At 30.6% G+C, this 12,673-nt stretch overlaps 1 protein-coding gene across 1 annotated transcript in view; it reads left to right on the plus strand.

The window, feature by feature from the left end:
* LOC135133615 (collagen alpha-1(IV) chain) overlaps positions 1 to 12,673 on the plus strand; it is a 93,078-nt gene that overhangs the window by 2,155 nt on the left and 78,250 nt on the right. The gene's annotated exons all lie outside the window — the stretch shown is intronic.

Raw genomic sequence — 12,673 nt, forward strand, 5'->3', positions numbered from 1 at the left:
TATTTTTTTGTTTTTAAATATGGTTCAGGGAATGTTTTAACCATTTTTTTTTAGTTCTTTAGAGAGTTCTTAACAACGTAACATCGACCTTGTGCATCATTTTTGGAACACTTGGATATAATTTTAAATTAAAAGATAAAAAGGAATAGCCTTACATTTACTAAAAATTCCGATTTATTTTTACTTCAAAAGGTAAGGGAAAAAATTCCTTCAATCAGTAATTAAAATTTCAAATGTCAAAATTTGATAAAAGTTATAAACTTGCGGTTTATGAATCCGCCTCTATTTTTTTAACTTATAGGGGTTATAATAAAAAAATCAAATTCACATGATCAAATTTGTAATTTTTCGAGGAAGCTATGGGACCGTACTTCAGGAGCAATGCCATTTTTTTTAACTAAAGAAATAATAATTATGTCTAATGCGGCAACTGATCACATTGAAGCCACCGAACAAAATTATTGAAAATTTTACGAAAAGGAAGCCTTTGTAGTCGATATTTTTTGGATTTATTGTGCAAAATGTTTAGAAATGAGTTATTAATCAATTTGAAATTTGTTACAGTGGTTGGCTATTTATAAAAACAAAAAAATGTTTTGAACCCAAAAAAAATCAAAATTTTAATTTGAGTGTTAATTAGGTTAACGTCACCACTTTTCTGATGATAACCAAAAATATTCAAGTTATCTCTGAGAAATAGATTCTGTAAAAAATTGTGGCAGATGAACTAGGAATTCATTAGGTGTTTCAGTGTTTTAATTTTTTTGCTAATAATTTGACAATTTTTTTTTTATTTTTTTTTTTGAAATGGAAGTTGTATTTATTTTGGGTCTAGCTTCACGTTAAACGGTTTTTAAACCAATAATTATAATATTAAAACAATAATGTTCGCGACTATTCATTCTTATTAGGGGTACTGTTAACAGAAATTTTCTAAAAAAACATAGCGCAGTGCGCAAAAATATTTCGCAAAATAATGAAAATATGTACTTTCGTACATTATTGTGTTAGTTCTTCGAATAAAATTATTTTAAAAATTTCGTTGTTGTTTTAGTGATAATGAACGCAATTTTATTACAATATTTAATTATAAAAATATTTGTACATAGTTATTATACTTTCTAAAGAAAAATTAATTTATACAGGGTGTTCCAAAAATGCCGCATAACTCTGAAGAACTAGAAAAAAATGGTTAAAAAATCCCTAAACCAAAATTTTGAAAATATAGAACTTCAAAATTGAAAAATTGATTCGTGATTCTGGTGAGTTTAATTGACAGTCGAAAATTCCAATCAAAATTGTCAAAAATGACATCTTTAGTAAAAAATAGTCTTGTGGATGTATTCTGGCAAATTATGATTACGTTATTAATAATTAATTAGTTATTTAACTGTTTATTAGATCTGCAGATCATTTAAACTAATCAGAATTCCGAATTGAATTATTCAGCTTTGAAGTTTAAGATATATACTTTTTAAATATGGTTTAGCGATTTTTTTTACCATTTTTTTGGAGTTCTTTAGAGCGTTCTTACCAACGTACCATGGATCTTATGCATCATTTTTGGAACACCTGTATATAATTTTTATATTAAAAGATAGATAGGAATAGCCTTACATTTATTAAAAATTTCAATTTATTTGGGGAAAAATCCTTTAATCATTAATTCATATTTCAAATGTCAATATTTGTAATTTTGTGGGATTTTTGAACAATTAAAACAAAGAATTTTAGGTACTATCATGCAGCCGAAATTTTACCTTTTTTTAGTGTTTAAATAGTATAACATTTGTAAACTTGTGGTTTATGAATTCGCCTCTATTTTTTTAAACTATAGGGGATATAATAAAAAAATAAAATTCACAAAATCAAATTTATAATTTTTCGAAGAAGCTATTAATACTTCAGGGGCAATGCCTTTTTTTTTAACTGAAGAAATAATAATTATATCTAATGACTTATTAATCAATTTGAAATTTGTTACAGTAATTACATATAAAAAAAAGTTTTAAACCCAAAATTTTAAAAATTTCATTGCTGCTTTAATAATGTAATTTATATAATTATAATAAATATAATGAATGCAATCTTTTTTACAATATTTAATCATTAAAAATATTTTCACATAATTATTATACTTTCTAAAAAAAATAAATATACTGGGTGTTCCAAAAATGCCGTATAAACTCGATGCTACTCTGAAGAACAAATTTTTGAAAATGTAGAACTTCAAAATTGAGAAATTAATTCGTAATACTAGTATGTTTTAATGTGAATTTAATTGACAGTCTAAAATTTCAATCAAAATAGTTAAAAATGACATATTTTAACAGAAAAAAAAAAAGATGTTGTGGATGTTATTCTGGCAAATTACTATTAAATTATTAATACTTAATTATTTAACTGTTTATTCAACCTGTAGATCATTGAAACAAAGCAAAATTATGAAGTTAATTTTTCAGCTTTGAAGTTTTTTTTGGTTTTTTTTTTTAAATATGGTCAGGGATTTTTAAATCATTTTTTGAGTTCTTTAGAGCCTTCTTCACAACGTACCATCAAGCATATGCATAATTTTTGAAACACCTGTATATAATTTCTATATTAAAAGATTCGACCAGACATCCAAACTTCCAAGTAATAAAAAAAAAATCTTCATATTGTTTAATTTTTGTTTTGTTTTTTTTTTAACATGGTCAGCGATTTTTTAATCATTTTTGACTTCTTTAGAGCCTTCTTAACGTACCATCGAGCAGATGCATAATTTTTGAAATAACGGTATCCTGTATATAATTTCTATATTAAAAGATTCCACCAGACATCCAATTTTCCAAGTAGTAAAAAAAATTAATCAAACAGCTTTACATTAAATTTATTAAAAATTCCAATTTATGTTTACTTCAAAAGGTAAAGGAAAAAATTCCTTCAATTTGTTATTTTGTGGAATTTTTGAACAATTAATAATGTAAATTTTTCTTTCATGCAGCCGAAATGTTATCTCATGACGTCAATAAATAAAAATTTTGTATTAAATTATTGACTAATTGTTATCAAGTTTTATTTGTATTTTATTACTATGCAAAATTTTTATTTATTATCTAAAAATTTTGCATACTTAGTAAAAGCTATTTAATTTTTATAAAACTTGTAAACTTGTACCTCTATTTTTTTAACTTAGAGGTTATAATAAAAAAAATCACAAAATCAAATTTATAATTTTTCGACTACTACCCTAAAGCACATACAGGGTGTTTTAGCTTTTACTTAAGAGGTATTCCTTACTTTCTTCTAATTTTACTAGTTACGAAATTCAAACGTTGGAATGGGAAACCAAAAAATGTAAAAACCCCTGAAAAGTGTTTTTCGTAAAAAATCTATGGCGTCAAAAACTTCAAAATCTTCAACTGCTTTTTGTAGATTCGAAAAATATTTTATCGTTAGTTCAACCTCAAAAAACGTAGTCAAATAGAACAAAAAACGAAAGCAAATAAATTATATAAGGTATATATATAATTATATGGTTTTTCTGGATTCCAGTCGTTTATCTTAAAAACCAAAAATTTAGAAGAGAAGAAAAAAATTTACATTGTTCAAATTTGTTATTTTACAGAAAATGAACATTTTTAAGTACAATTTTAGCTCACATTGATTATAATCTAGAAACCAGTAACCAAAATTCCAGCGTTTCGAACTCCTTAATACGAAAGGTATTAATTTTGACTTTTTTTTTTCAAAATTACCAAAAAACTAACAATGATTTAAACTTTCGTCGCCGAAAGTTTTATTTCACAGCACCCACCGCTCGCCCAAGCCCATGGCGGCCGCCTCCAAAACCAATTACCCCATCGCCCCTTCCGGCAGAAACCCGATGCCCATGCCTTGTCCCATCCATCAATCATCCCACGATCTCCCATACTGACCTTCCCGCTATCAATAAATCACCCCCCTCCCGGAATCCGGGCCACAACTAGGCCACCATAACCATAATCAATTTCATCATCACCCGTTTTGCATAGCCGAATTTGGCGAAATGCAATCTCCTCAAAAAGCTAATTACTTCATTGCGTTTTTTCGCGAAACTGTTGGTCGTATTTCCGACCACACATGCACTATCATTAAACCAAATTAAAACTTATTAAGTAAATTGTTGTTTATAAACGCGGAGAGAGCAGACCGCATTATATCACAGCCACCAGCGGCGGCACGTTTTCGTGGGGCAGACGGGCAATAAATCTGCTGCGGTTTGCGATGTGCCATTATTGCTGTTATGGCGAGAATGGGATTAGGAGTAAATCACGTGATGTGAGAGGCTATTCCGAGAGGCATTTTCAGAGCAACTGCGCAATTAACGAATTAACACCTTCGTGATTGGGGACCGCCCACTCGGTGCATCTGTGCACTTTGGAGGTATTTAGCGCAATTTTGAACGGTTGATTTTTGATTGAAACTAAATTGAAATGATTGCATCAAGAGGCCTTAAAGCAACGTCGGGATGTACAAGACGTCAGCACTGAAATGTTCGATGGTATCGATGATACGATTCTCACGACCAGACTTCCCGCTGTGCGATTAACATAAGACGAACGGCGCAGTTGGGCACTAGTCATACGTTACTGCATTTGCAAGCGGGATTATGGCAAACAAGTCGGCGCAGTTGGGTATTGTCCCCATCGCCGCGTACGTGTTTTTATTAAATTATTTTAAAAGAAATGTTCATTTCTTGGTACGCGTGTTTGAAAACAAAACAAAATTAATTCTTTGTCTAGTTTTTACGGCTAAAAAAATGATGAGATAGGTATGTCATCACCGCAAGGTCGGAAAACGTTGTTATTAAAAACAAATCAAATTGACTCAAAAATGCATTTTTGATTTTACATACATTTAATTTTTTTGTTTACTTTGCTGTATATACGTAAATTAGTGTGGTATAAATATTTGAATAAATAAGACACACTTACCACATTTAATAGTGAAACAATTGTTTACAGGATGTGCTGGCTCTGCATAAAATTATTTCTTATCGTTCGTTTCTCTAGTCTAAAAATGCGTATTACACTGCTGGAATTCTCCATAATGCAGTATGTGTTTACAAGAGAAATAGAAAAAAATTGTGATTTTCTAAAAAAATGTCAAAGGAAGAAGAATTGGTTCTTCGCTTGCTGTAACTAATTCTGTTAATTAAGTTTTTTTTTAATTTCATTATCTAGATGACAATCAAGCCAAAGTTTGTATTCCTTTGACATTTTTCCGAAAAACAGCAAAAAAATAGAACTTATAGCTTGCTCTAATTTTCGTAGTTTTATATTAGTTATACAGGACATTACAACCCAGTTTATCCGAACTATTTCACAACTATTACTCACACAGGATATAAATTGTATGGGCGTCCAGGATGTACCGAAAGAATAACAAAAATCACGGTTAAAGATAGCCATGGCTTTTTGAAGATAGGTTTTTGATAGAATTTTCGTCCTGTTGGAATTACCGTTAATTTGAAAATTTGAATTGATCAGAAACAAGCTTCAAAAATTCATGGCTTACATCGGGCCAAAAGCTACTTTTAGGTTTTTTCGACTTTTTATGATCCATCCAATCTAGATTGATTCTTGCGAAATTTTTTGTTTTTTTTTTTTGGTTATTTTTATTTTTCTTTTTTAAGACCTTTTGTGACTTCCTTCTGTTTTTGGACTTTTCTTTGTCACTTTTTTAGTCGACTTTTTTGTCCTTTTTATCGTAGCTTTTTTGGTTGGTTTTTTGTCCTCTATTTTTGTCGCTTTTTTAATAGACTTTTTGTAGGGTATTTTTTGTTCTCTTATCTGACTCTCTTTTATTGTTGCGTTCTTGTCCCTTTATTATATATTACTCAACTTATTCAAAGGATATTTACTGTTTATATCCAAGATTCTTTCAACTTCTTCAAAAGATAAAACAATCGGAATTCTTTCAACTTCTTCAAAAAATAAAGGGCCCCCAAGATTTTTTTACCTTCTTCGAAAAGTGAAACACTAGTAACCCAAGATTTTTTCAACTTTTGTTAAAGATAAAAAATAGAGATCTCAACAATCTTTCAACATTTTCAAAAAATAAAACACTAGAGACCTCCAAGATTCTTTCAACTTCTTCAAAAGATAAAACAGTCGGGACCCCCAAAATTCTTTCAACTTATTCAAAAAAGGCGCCCAAGATTCTTTTAACCAGTGCCGAAACTAGCTATAGGCCGAGTAGGCCCTTGCCTAGGGGCGCCAACGAAAAGGGGCGCCAAATTCGTCCAAAAATTATGTTGTATAATTTTGAAAATTTCATTGTACCTTATAAACTTTTATTGGAAATAACGAGATGGACAGTAGTACAATAGCAAGAGATATTTACAACTTAAGTTGTCGCGAGCCGATAATCCCCAGATGTTAGAAACCAGAATAATCCAAGTCCGGGCAGGGACCATCGTTATTCGTTACTCATGAACAGAAATGACCATTATTTTATGAGTACAACTACCTGGCAAATGTTCTCAGACAAATTCGAGTGAACTGGTGTGAGCCATAAATATTCTTTACCATTGTACTACTGTCCGTCTCGTTATCGTCAATAAAATTTTATAGGGTGGAATGAAATTTCCAAAACTATACCAAGAGTTATGTTATATTATTCTTTTTTTATTTTGAACGGAAACTCAGAAACGTGTAACCGGTGCGGCAGGTTTTTTAATGTTAATTGTATTTTGAACTTATATGTATAAAATTTATACATATTATATATCTATATGTATAATCTCGATTTTTTTTCTTTTTTATATTTTATCATAGTATCTCTTTTGCGTAGTTATTAAAAAATATAAATAAAACTGTTCGGTAAAATTGCATTTTTATGTGTAGAGGAGGGGCGCCTAACGCAAGTTTCGCCTATACCTAAATATTCTTTGGTTTCGGCACTGCTTTTAACATCTCCAAAAAATAAAACACTAGGAGCCCCCAAGATTTTTTCAACTTTTGATATAAATAAAAAGTAGAAATCTCAACATTCTTTCAAAAATTTTTAAAAATAAAACTCTAGGTAACCCCAAAGTTATTTCAACTTCAAAAATAAAACAGCAAGGACCCTCAAGATTCTTTCAACGTATTCAAAATAGACACTAAAGATCTCCAATATTCTTTCAAACTCTTCAAAAAAAACATTTTTTTAACTTATTCAAAAAATAGAGGACCTCCGAGATTCTTTTTATTTCTTTTGCTAAAAATACATAAAAAGTAGAGATCCCAACATCCTTTCAACTTCTTCAAAAATAAAACACTAGGGGCCCTCAAGATTCTGTCAACTCATTCAAAAATAAGCACCAAAGATACCCAAGATTCTTTCAACTTCTTCAAAAAATAAAGGGCCCTCAAGATTTTTTTACCTTCTTCGAAAAGTGAAACACTAGTAACCCCAAGATTTTTTCAACTTTTGCTAAAGATAAAAAATAGAGATCCCAACATTCTTTCAACTTCTTCAAAAAATAATACACTAGGGGCCCTCAAGATTCTTTCAACTTATTAAAAAAATAAAAGGCCTCCAATATTCTTTTAACTTTTTCAAAACATAAAACTCCAGAGACACCAACATTCTTTCAACTTCTTCAAAAATAAAACACGGGGGGCCCTCAAGATTCTTTCAACTCATTCAAAAATAAACACCAAATTCTTTAAATTTCTTCAAAAAATAAAAGGCCCCCAAGATTTTTTTTCCTTCTTCGAAAAATGAAACACTAGTAGCCCCCAAGATTTTTTCAACTTTTGCTAAAAATAAAAAGTAGATTACAACATTTCTTTCAAAAATTAAAAAAAATAAAACACTAGGGACCCCCAAAGATTTTTCAACTTATTTAAAAAATAAAGGGCCCTCAAGAATTTTTTAACTTCTTCAAAAAATAAAACACTAGGAGTCCCCAAGATTTCTTCAACTTTTGCTAAAAATAAAAAGTAGGGATCCCAACATTCTTTCAATATTTTCAAAAAATAAAACACTAGGAGCTTTCAAGATTCTTTCAACTTATTCAAAAAAAAGGGCTTCCACGATTCTTTTCACTTCTTCCAAAAATTAAACACTAGGAACCTCCAAAATTTCTTCAACTTTCCAAAAAATAAAAAGTAAAGATCCTAACAATATTTCAACATTTTCAAAAAATAAAACACTAGGAGCTTTCAAGATTCTTTCAACTTATTCAAAAAATAAAGGGCTCCCAAGATTCTTTTAACTTTTTCCAAAAATTAAACACTAGGAACCTCCAAGATTTCTTCAACTTTTCCCAAAAAATAAAAAGTTGAGATCCTAACATTATTTTAACATTTTCAAAAAATAAAACATCAAGGACACCCAAGATCCTTTAAATTTCTTAAAAAAATAAAGGGCCCCAAGTTTTTTTTACCTTCTTCGAAAAATGAAACACTAGTAACCCCCAAGATTTTTTCAACTTTTGCTAAAAATAAAAAGTAGATTTCAACATTTCTTTCAAAAATTAAAAAAAATAAAACACTAGGGACCCCCAAAGATTTTTCAACTTATTTAAAAAATAAAGGGCCCTCAAGAATTTTTTAACTTCTTCAAAAAATAAAACACTAGGAGTCCCCAAGATTTCTTCAACTTTTGCTAAAAATAAAAAGTAGGAATCCCAACATTCTTTCAATATTTTCTAAAAATAAAACACTAGGAGCTTTCAAGATTCTTTTAACTTATTCAAAAAATAAAGGGCTCCCACGATTCTTTTCACTTCTTCCAAAAATTAAACACTAGGAACCTCCAAGATTTCTTCAACTTTTCCCAAAAAATAAAAAGTAGAGATCCTAACATTATTTCAACATTTTCAAAGAATAAAACATCAAGGACACCCAAGATTCTTTAAATTTCTTCAAAAAATAAAGGGTCCCCAAGTTTTTTTACCTTCTTCCAAAAATGAAACACTAGTAACCGCCAAGATTTTTTCAACTTTTGCTAAAAATAAAAAGTAGAGATTCCAACATTTCTTTCAAAAATTTTGAAAAATAAAACACTAGGGACCCCCAAAGTTTTTTCAACTTATTTAAAAAATAAAAGGCCCTCAAATTTTTTTTAACTTCTTCAAAAAATAAAACGCTAGGAGTCCCTAAGATTTCTTCAACTTTTGCTAAAAATAAAAAGTAGGGATCCCAACATTCTTTCAACACTTTCAAAAAATAAAACACTAAGGGGTTTCAAGATTCTTTCAACTTATTCAAAAAATAAGAGGCTCCCAAGATTCTTTTAATTTCTTCCAAAAATTAAACACTAGGAACCTCCAAGATTTCTTCAACTTTTCCAAAAAATAAAAAGTAAAGATCCTAACATTATTTCAACATTTTCAAAAAATAAACACCAAGGACACCCAAGATTCTTTAAATTTCTTTAAAAAATAAAGGGCCCCCAAGTTTTTTTCTTTTTCTTCGGGAAATGAAACACTAGTAACCCCCAAGATCTTTTCAACTTTTGCTAAAAATAAAAAGTAAAGATTCCAACATTTCTTTGAAAAATTGTTAAAAATAAAACACTAGGGACCCTCAAAGTTTTTTCAACTTATTTAAAAAATAAAGGGCCCTCAAATTTTTTTTTAACTTCTTCAAAAAATAAAACGCTAGGAGTCCCCAAGATTTCTTCAACTTTTGCTAAAAATAAAAAGTAGGGATCCCAACATTCTTTCAACACTTTCAAAAAATAAAACACTAAGGGCTTTCAAGATTCTTTCAACTTATTCAAAAAATAAGGGGCTCCCAAGATTCTTTTAACTTTTTCCAAAAATTAAAGACTAGGAACCTCCAAGATTTCTTCAACTTTTCCCAAAAAATAAAAAGTAGAGATCCTAACATTATTTCAACATTTTCAAAAAATAAAACACCAAGGACCCCAAAAATTCTTTCAACTTATTCAAAAAATAAAACACCAGAGGCCTTCAAGATTCTTTCAATTTATTGAAAAGTAAACACTAGAGGCCTTCAAGATTATTTCAACTTATTCAAAAGTAAACACCAAAGACCCCCACAATTCTTTCCACTTATTAAAAAAATAAAGGACCCCCAAAATTCTTTTAAAAATGAAACACTAAGAGCCCCCAAGATTTTTTCAACTTTTGCTAAAAATAAAAAGTAGAGATCCCAACATTCTTTCAACATTTTCAAAAAATTAAACACTAGGGATCCCCAAAGTTCTTTCAACTTCTTCAAAAAATAAAACACTAGTAGCTTCCAAACTTTTTTCAATTTGTCACAACCAACAATACTAGGAACTTCCAAGGTTCTTTCAACTTCAAAAATAAAACACCAGAGATCTCCAACATTTTTTCAACTTCTTCAAAAAATAAAACATTTTTGTAGCCTTTTTTTGTGAATTTTTTGTCGCTTTTTTCTTGCGCACTTTTTTGTTGCTTATTTTTGTGATTTTTGCCCGTTTAGATTTCCCTGTTTTGGTTGCGTTTTTTATCCATTTTTGATTGCCCTTTTTTGGTCACATTTTGTGGTCGTGTTTTTTGTAGCCTTTTTTTTTCAAATTTGATGATATAAAAAACATAAAAAATTAATCCGAAAAGTGAAATTTTATCATTTATCTAAGAAACAAAATTTTTTATTGCACCTCAGGAGCGAGTGAATTTCTGTCTAAATAATTTTTCCCTTTTTTAGTAAAACAGTCAAAAAAATAGTAAAAATTTCGAAAATCTATACAAAATTTTACCGTCACAATCGAGGAAACAACAACTTTTTAAAGAACAACTTACTAAAACAGAAAAACCCGATTTGAAAAATAGAAGTTGTTTATGAATTATAGTTAACATTGTAACATGAACAATGTAGGTCACAGTTTTACGAATTAGTTGGAAAAAAAACACTCTGTATATGCTAATATTCACATCAGCTGTAACATTAAATTGGAGCAGGATTTAATTCGTTTGTTGATAAACAAGTCTGAACCTCAATTGCTTAATTTTACCACTGTGTTGTCTTCATTAAGTAATGTAAAAGTCTCCTCAACAAACAAAACACTAAATTTCGCAGAATCGTTGGTGATAGTATGAATATTATTAGCCTGAGAACTGATCCTCGATCCTCCTATTATTTTTGGGTTGAATTTTCTCAAGTCCGTTATTAAGTTGTTCGAAATTAGCCGCTGAATTTACGATGTAACTAAATTCTAATCCCCGTTTAATACCACACTAAATTTAGGACTATTGCGACCTCGATTATGGAAATAAACATCAAATGGCGATTTTCCCATTTTCGTGGAACAAGTTGAGTAAAAGCTTAAAATTAGTGCCGCTTAAAAGCTCAATAAAATTAATTAATATTAATTTAAACTCATTTCACATATTTAATGACTGCTCCCATTGTAGCACCCATTAACAATTAAATCATACGTAGAAAATGAACAAACACAGAACTCGTTTTAAATAAAACGAATTAATCTGAATTTATTTTTACGTAGAGCTTTTTTTTAAATTGTACATTCTTCACACCAGTTAACCGAAACACCATTAGTCTGTTTTCCATATTTCGTTACCCACCTTTATGAAACCCATCCATCTTCCCCACTAGCCCATCCGCGCCGGAATTCCTCTATAAATAGGAATAAAGACTCTGTTTCAGCCCGAAAAAGCTATCTTCTTTAATGTGAAAATAATTTATTCGGTGTGCCTCGTGTTATTAAAAGCTCGTAAAGCCCTGTGCTTTATCCACAGCTTAGAAACAAACGTAACCACACAAAGCATTGTCTCTCGTGTGATTGGGTCACACTCCGCAGACCGGAAACGCATCTTCTGGAATCCATAACGCTTTCTCCATTTTCCTTTTTTCCTCCGTGATAAATGACATCGTCAAATTTTCTTTGGTGCGGTATCGGGTTACCAAAATGTGTGAACAGAAGACATGTCAGAAAATTGATGTCAATCTTAATGAGTCAACGTTCTGTGCTGCGACCTGTTGATAATTCGGTTAGAAGATTGCGATTGGTTCGATAAGCGTGACAATAGAAATTTACGACACAAAGAGGCATTCAGTTTGCGAAATATGGGACGGTGGTCGTAAATATGGGTTGCTTGCTGGTACTGCTGTCGGAGTAAATCAGGTGGAAAACGTGTAAGAGAGAACTCGTTCGGACGCCCAAAAATCGTTTTTTTTTAACCGCTTTCGAGTACCAACCTAACTTAATGCCCCGATTTTGACAAATAACATAAACACCAACCTCCCTCTTTGTAATCCCCAACACCAAACAGTTTAGACTTTCAATCCTCGCCGGATTATTTAACCTTATTTGTTTGGAGTTCTCGGTTTCATTCAAAAAGGAAAGTGTAGTGTAAACGCACTTTAAACCAACAAATAAAACGTGTTATTACACTTGTCTAAAGCAAATATTTTCGTACGAACCCATTTCGCCTAATCGCAATCGATTCCCAGCTTTGAAGTGATTTCCTCATTACGATTTACGGCTTTTCGATTTTCCGTTAATTTCGAGAAAAAAACTAGTGGCTGCATGGTGCGCATTGTTAAGTAAACATCTCGACGTGCTTTTAGTCTGTTGACTCAAACAAGGTTATTGAGTCGTTGAACGTAGAAATGTGGAGGAGAGCTCCGAATTAATTGACAGATGTTAAGTAATTAGGGGCAGGACTCGGGGGTGCGTTTTACAGCGTTCCCACTCGGGAGTG

This window comes from Zophobas morio, unplaced genomic scaffold (genome assembly GCF_036711695.1).
Source record: "Zophobas morio isolate AGI-343-1 ecotype UQ-CSIRO unplaced genomic scaffold, CSIRO_AGI_Zmor_V1 ptg000022l, whole genome shotgun sequence".
Classification (NCBI taxonomy): domain Eukaryota; kingdom Metazoa; phylum Arthropoda; class Insecta; order Coleoptera; family Tenebrionidae; genus Zophobas; species Zophobas morio.